This window comes from Numida meleagris, chromosome Z (assembly GCF_002078875.1).
Source record: "Numida meleagris isolate 19003 breed g44 Domestic line chromosome Z, NumMel1.0, whole genome shotgun sequence".
Classification (NCBI taxonomy): Eukaryota; Metazoa; Chordata; class Aves; order Galliformes; family Numididae; genus Numida; species Numida meleagris.
The window spans coordinates 22,290,112-22,297,941 of NC_034438.1; the positions used below are offsets into that span (position 1 = coordinate 22,290,112).

At 46.2% G+C, this 7,830-nt stretch overlaps 1 long non-coding RNA gene across 2 annotated transcripts; it reads right to left on the minus strand.

Moving 5' to 3' along the window:
• Positions 237-7,826, minus strand: LOC110389470. Of its 2 annotated transcripts, none has more exons than XR_002433241.1 (3): positions 7,672-7,822; positions 7,133-7,358; positions 237-2,697 (listed from the first exon to the last, which is right to left on the minus strand). It is a non-coding gene; the product is annotated as an uncharacterized LOC110389470 (long non-coding RNA). The 2 variants fall into 2 exon arrangements; XR_002433242.1 differs by having other exon boundaries at positions 238-2,697; positions 3,379-7,358; positions 7,672-7,826.

Genomic DNA, 7,830 nt, shown 5'->3' on the forward strand with positions numbered 1-7,830 from the left:
CCGATCGCCAGCTGGATTTAAATCCATTCACCACCACTCTCTGGGCCCAGCCCTCCAGCCAGCTCCTTACCCAGCAAAGAGTGTACCTGTCCAAGCCACAGACTGCCAGTTTCTCCAGGAGAATACTGTGGGAGACAGTGTCAAAGGCTTTGCTGAAGTCTAGGTAGACCACATCAACAGCCTTTCCCTCAAAAAAGGAACAAATACATAAAAGTAGTGGGATATTTGTTTTTGAGAAATGAATGCATCACCCTGGTTCAGCAGCAGTGGTTGCAATTCTTAGTGAGGTTTCAAGGTGTTCGTCAGAGATTTTTGATGAAATTTTACTCTTCCTATGCTTCATCCTTGAAAACAGTTCACAAATATGCATACTGCCAAGAAATGATTATATGAATAAGGTGTGATTGTGAAGCGAATAATATTTTTCTCTGGAAGGCAGGGATTAGGAAAGTCTGGTAAAAAGACTTGATCAGATTTTTGAGTTATCTGACTACAACTCTGTATATTCCATTCGCAAATTTGCAGGTAATGTACTTATATCAACTGAAAATGGTGTCACAAACATAAATTGATGGGGTTTTTTTGGGGGGGGGGAAATCTTGAAACCTGTTCTCAAATTCCTTTATCAGAAAGGAAAGCATGGCTTTGTATTCTTTGCTGTTCAGAGCACTGTATTTAGCCAGTTGAAGGCATTTTGATACATTATTTGCCATAACTTGAGTCAGCACTGCACAGCACTGCCTTCCCTTCAGTTGACACTGTTAATAGCGCACTGTTGGTTTAATTGTTCATGAGCAATGGGTGCATGGCTGGGGCCGCTCAGCAAGGTAGAGCTGACACCTTTAAAGAGGGTGGTACTGGGTGGGCTGCATTGCCAGCTGTGCTGGGCCAAGTGAGAACCACAGGCCACAGGTTGGACATTCCAGATTTACATCCTTAGGAAAGAAAGCAGTGAGTCATTTCCAATGGTTCGGGTGTTCTATTCACAGGACCTGATTAATTTTGATTGGAACGTTGCAGAAAATTCTCTGAGACAATTTCAAGTATTTACTTCGGTTTTATTATTAAGCAAAGTCCTAATGAATGAGAAATTGACCTTGTGGTTAAACCACTGGCCTAGGACTGAAGTTTCATTACCATCCATATCCCTACAAAACCACATTGCTCTGCCAGACTCCACTGATTGTATTCCCTCTGCAAAACCTTTTAGCAAACCACACACATGATGCTGGTAGACACTCAGTTTCTGCATGCATTGCTCCCATCAAAGGGCCAAACCCTGAAGCGGTTCTTGCATCCATGAGGAAGATGACAAGGCCTAGTCAGCAGGCTTTATCCATTAGGAAAGTCTCCTTGGCTATGAACATGAGAAACAGCTGCTGAGCCCCACCAGCCCTCCTGACAGGAAACAAAGTAGAGCTGGCACCTTCCATGGACCTCCAGTCACGAGGAATGATAACAGCTCCAAGTGCTTTCCTACTACCACAACCAAGTGACAGCCACATAACACAGAAACACCAGGCAGAAACCAGAGTGGACACAGAGACGGGCACTACTAGATCATCAGCAGGGAGCAGGGGAGCCTGCAGGCAACAGTGCCATGTCCACCTATGGACACAACACTTGGTGCGTGGTCCCCTCTTGTCCTCCCAATGCAGCTCCTTTATGAAGGCTCAAAGGGAAAGTAGGACTGACTTCTGCATTTTCTTGACTTTCCTGGCAAAATCAAGGCAGTACCACAGGCCAGCTCTTAGCAGGGCAGCCACACATAAGCAGGGTGCTCAGACGCAGGGGCTGATGCCCTCTGGAGCAGTGGGGTTGGAGCCAGAGCACTCCAGAGCCAGCCCACACCATCACGGCAGTGCCCGGGCCACAACCAGCACCACTGTGGCGGGGAAAGGAAAGAAAAGCAAGGACCCATGCTGGAGAATCTGAGTAACAAAAGCTGCTTATATCTAAACAAAGGCTTTCTGATAATGAAAAATTAAACTGACAGGAAACAGCACACATGTTAGAATACAGCATGACAGATGCTTTAGGATTTGTTTTATGGAAATTTAAACAGGCACCATTCTCTGTGACCAACTCGATAAGGAACGCAACTCTCATTCCAGCACAGCAACCCTGTGTATGTTTTTGCTGCTTTTATTTTCTGCTACATTGACTTCAGCTACATATTTTCCAGCAAAAACATAATAGATGGTTTTTGTCACATTACAGGAAATCACAAAAGCCCCTAAAGTGATCCTGTTTTTAGGCAATTTTCTGACTTCCCATCAGCCTTTTGTCCCTTCTCACGCCTGCTACTTGGCTGACATTGGCAAGTTATAACAGGAAAATATCATTCTTAAGTCACAGTAAGGCTTTCGTGCTAAATCATTTCTTTAAAAAAAAATAGTACGACATAGAGGCCTTGCTTCCTCTTTTGTCAGTGTAACTTTAGTAGTGTACACTGATGCTGATGCACGGGGATAAGGTGATACACCACAGAAGTGCAAGAGATTCACAGCAATTCAAGTCACTACATTATTTTAGAGACAGCTCCCTTCTTTCCTCACTTCCTCAAATGCTGCCTCAATTCTGAAATTTTCTGCTAGTCTCTGTGGATAAGTTTACTATCATGACTGAACTGAAATCCATGGGCACCTGATGCCTCTTCCCAGAAGTGCCACTCTCTGCTCAGTTCTTCTTTGCTATCTGAAAAATGAAAGAGCACAGCTTGAGTTAGAATCAGAAGGATGGATTGCAGAAGTAAACTCTTAGCAAAGTCATTGTCTTCTCATGCTGAATCAGAAAGAAAAGACATTTTCTGCCATTCCAGTTATTTAGTTAATCCCAGCAAGCATTTCCTGGTACAGAGATCTCTGTCGCCATTACTCATTAAATACAAAGCTATTAAGATATTTTCTAAACAAAACTCTTAAGGAAAGTACAACTGGGAAGAAATGCCCAAACACAGCAGAGCTTTGACAGAGCTTCCCCATATGGACAGTCTCAACTTTGCTTCCAGCCGACTGGAGTCTACAGCTTGTTCCAAATATCTACCTCTCTGTTCAGTGGCCTGGGCATAAGCACCCACACCAATCATTGTGATCTATCCAGAAGGAAACCAGCTCAACTCTCCTAACAGATCAAAAGCCCAAACTAGATCTGTCTCAGCTCCTCTCCACTGAACATAAAATAAAGCAGTTCTGCTTCCAGCAGGAGGAGATTTTCTTTTTAATCTACTGGCCCTTGAGCACTCAAAAGGCAGAAGTCACAGGCATGACATCAACTGGAGACAGCCTGCCTCAGCACGTTGCGTGTTCCCAACCTTAAAAAGTACGGAACAGTCAAGCCAGCACCCCACAGCATTTCCAATGCTGTAATTTAACTCACCTGTCTGATTTTGTGTTGGATGATCGTGTGGGGTTTTATTCCACTGGTGGCCCCAGAAAGCTCTCCCATGCCCCCCTCCAGTCCATTCCCTCACCACCTGCCTGGCCCTAACTCTTGCTCCACTACCACAGCGGGCCGCCTCCCCTGCAGCCCTTAGGCCATTCATCGTGTTCTCCCGTTCGAATACTCCTGCCGTTTGGCAACATCTCCCCCTTCCGGACACAGTGCACATGATACGTCCCTAAACATTTTTTTCTTGCCTAAAAATGTCATCGACGTCTTCTGGTTTGATTCATGGCCATCAGGGAAGTTAAGGCTGGGAAACGGGCTTTTGGACAGGAGGACAATTAAACTGTTAATGCATCCTTAAGAGGCAGCTGAAATAGCAGAGCCTGCACTTCATTTAATAGGTTTACATCTGCTAGGCAGGGGTCCCCACCTGCGCTGTGAACAATTTAGAAACATGCAAACAAAAATAATTACAATTTTAAACAACATTCAATTTTTGAAAAGTGAAATTCTGAATCAAGTTTTCATCTTCCAGCAGACATATTCCCATGTGTTCTCATCCCTTTATCTCTGCTCATTCAAAAGCTACTCTAGTTTGTTACTTGGATGAAATCTAACATTGCTGAGACTCATTCAACACATGATGCTAGCAGCAGCAGATTTAAAACAGGCAAGGCCAGCAGTTACAGCCCCCTTTCTCCTCACCTCTCCAGTCTCTTCTCTCTGAGATATCTGATCTCTATCCCCAGCATTGTACCATTCCATCCCTAATCCACTTTCCTTCATATCTTAGTTGTTTTCTGTGATTTCTTTTCCCTGCCTCAGAGTGGACCTAAAGATCAAAATCATACGCTTGGATGCCCCAAAACAAAGGAGTTTGCTACATGGCTGGAAAAAAGCTGTTAGCTCATAATATGAACATTTCCAACCTTTTGCCTCTATTTTCCCATTAGTTTCAACAGAATATTTTAATCCTCTGTGCTCTTCTGCAGCATCTCTACAAACTCAGGCACTTCATGTGCCATGTAAGTTGCTGCTCCACTTTATCTATCCATGAAGCAGTCCCTGTGCGGAGTTCCTACTGGTATGCTGGATGTTGCGTAAAGTTCACTGTGTATCACAGTTCACTAGGGACAAATTTGAAAACAGTACTATGGAGAACGTCCCAACTTCTTGGCAATTACCAGAAAATCCTTGATGGCAACATAGTCCAAGCACAAAAAAATGGAATCACAGAATCTTGTAGGCTGGAAAACTTATTCTGGATGTCATGTTCAAGCATGGAATCCAAGCATCTCTAAGTGAAAGAAAATGTCATCAGGAGAATTGAACATGGATTCTCCAAAGGGAAATCATGCTCAATCAATGTGGTAGCCTTCTATGATGTCACGACCAGCTGGATAGATAAGCAGAGAGCAGATGATGTTCTCAACTTTGACATCATCAAGGCTTTTGACTCTGTCTCCCACTACATCCTCATAGGTAAGCTTAGGAAGCGTGGGATAGATGAACGGAGAGCAAGGTGGATTGAGAGCTGGCTGAATAGTAGAGCTTAGAGAGCTGTGATCAGTGATGCAGAGTCCAGTTGGAGGCCTGTAGCTAACAGCGTTCACCAGGGGTCAGTACTGCGTCTGGTCTTAGTCAGTATCTTCATAAGGGACATAGATGAAGGGATAGAATGTACCCTCAGCAAGTTTGCTGCCAATACAAAACTGGGAGGAGTGGCTGGCACACCAGAAGGCTGTGCTGCTATCCAGTGAGACCTGAACAGGCTGGAGAGTAGGGCAGAAAGGAACCTATGAGATTCAACAAAGGCAAGTGTAAAGTCCTACACACGGGGATGAATAACTGCATGCACTAGTACAGATTAGGGGGTGATATGATGGAAAGGAGCTCTGCAGAGAAGGATGTGAGTGTACTGGTGAACCGCAGGTTGATCATGGTCCAGCACTGTAGCCTTGTGGCCCAGAAGGCTAATGGTATCTTGGGGTGCATTAAAAAGAGTGTGGTGAGCAGGTCAAGGGAGATGATCCTCCCCCTCTACTCTGCGCCGGTGAAGCCACAAGGCCACATCTGGAATACTGTGTCCAGATTTTGGGACCCCAAATCAAGAAAGACAGGGAACTACTGGAGAGAATCTCTGTTTTCCCTTAGTTTGACCAGTAGGTCCTTGTTCAGTCATACCAGTCTCCTGCTTTCTCTGCTTGTTTTCCTATCCTGAGCTCTTGTGCTGTCAAAAAGGTGTCCTTAAAGAGTTGCCAGCTCTCACACTTTGTCCTTAAGGACAGCTTCCCAAGGGATCCCATCTAATAATTCCTTAATCAGACAGAACTTCACTCTCCTGAAGTTCAGGGCCCTGATTTTGCTTTTCCACAGGCCCATATTCCTCAAGATCACAAATTCAACCAGGGCATGGTCACTATAGCCCAGACTGCCTTCAATTTTAACAATGATCTCCTCTGCATTGGCGAGCACCAGATCCAGTAATGTTTTTCCTCTGGCCGGTTTGTATAATATCTGGACCAGTTATCATCCAAACACTTCAGGAATCTCCCTGATTGTTTGCAACCCACCATGCTTCTTTCCCAGTAGACATCTCGACGGCTGAAATCCCACATTAGGATGAGAGCCTGCGAACACAATTCCTGTAGCTGAAACAAGAAGGCCTCATCCACAGGCTACCCTTGATCAGGCAGTCTGTAGGAGACCCCTTTAATATCAGATGTCCTTTGTTGGATCCGTCCTTTATATTCACCCATGCACTTCAGGAATATCCTGAATCACTTGCAGCCCATTGTGTTGCTTCCTTAGGAGACATCTGGGTTTTCATGATCGTTCCCCATCAAGATGAGAGCCTTTTGTAGCAAGAAGGCCTCATACACAGGCTCCCCTTGACCAGGCAGCCTGTAGTAAACCCCAACCACCACATGTCCTTCAATGGACCAGTCCCTGCTGTTGCCCACAAGCTCTCCATCTGATCATGGCTGTTTCTCAAAGGTCTTCACAGTCTATCCACTTCTTAACACAGAGGGCAACTCCCTCGCCCGTCTATCCCCATCTGTTTCTTCTAAAAAGCTTGTTGCCCTCAATCGCTGTGCTCCAGTTGTGCAATTCATCCCATGTTTCCTTGATAGCAATTAGGTCAGTTTTTTTAATTGTGCCATGGCTTCCATCTTCTCCTGCTTATTTCCCATGCTGCTTGCATTGGTACCTTCTTCAGGAAGCCCTCCTGAGTTCCTCTGCAACAAATCGGAAGTCTTTCCCCACTGCTTCCTAAAGTGACAGCATTGCCCAGTCCTCCTCTGTCATTTAGAAATCTACATCCCTTCCCCATTAAATCTAGTTTTAAGCTCTGCTGATCAGCCCAGAGAGCTTGCTTCCCAGAATATTCTTGCCCCACCCAGCCAGTTATGTCCCACTCGAAGTCAACATGCTCAGCGCCTCAAAGGCCTGTCCAAGATCACAGAACCCATGACCTTGTAACACCATCCAAACAGCCAGTCATTCACCTGTCCTTTTCTCCTCCTTCCCAGGTGCCAGTCTCCAAACAGAAGGACAGAGGAGAACACTACTTACACGCCTGATCTCTCCTACATCCTTGCAAGAGATGTAAAGTCTCTTTTAATGTTGTGTAATTTCCTTGTCAAAGCCTTCTGTGACCCAACCTGAATAAGCATTAGTAGGTAGTAGATGTCTGGCTCTATCAGACCCACTATGTGTTGGTCACCACAGTTCATGGGGCTACCTTCTGTACATGCGGAGAATGGGGGCCACTACTCCTGGCCCCATTGAAGTCTCCTCAGTTGTTGTCACCAGAACCACCAGCTCCAGGAGGGTCTCTGCACTCCCCTTGGGGGTCCATGGTGCAGGAAACCATGTTGTATGCTGTGATCCCCCGCTCCGCTGCAGATCCTGTCAGCACCAGACCTGATCATCTTGCCAAGGGATACAGTGATACCTGAAAAAATGAGCTATGGAGATAATAGTGCCATTTTGGTTAATAGGTCTACTTAAAATGAACAATCTTGAGGACAACTCTTATCTAGCAATTTTGGTTCAGGCATCCACACTTGGATCAACCTTTCCACAAGCTCTTCACGCCACTACTCACACTGCCTCCTGACACCCTTTCACTTCTGCGCTCCCACACCTAAAGAGCGCGTTAACTTCGGAAACACTCTGTCGTTCCGTATGCCAACTGAACACCTCGCAACCCCGCCCGCCTGAGACCGCAATCTCGGCCCGCAACCTGGGCCGCAGCACCGCCCACACCACACCACGCACCGGCTCTCCAGGGGGCGGGCGATGGCGCGCCACATAGCGAAGAGAGCAGGGCGCGGCGAGCGGCGGTGACGTGCTGCCGGGCGGTGCCATTATCCGGGAGGGGCGCGGGGGGAACCATGCCGTAGCTCCCCTCCTCGTCCTCTACACCTTCCCATGCCC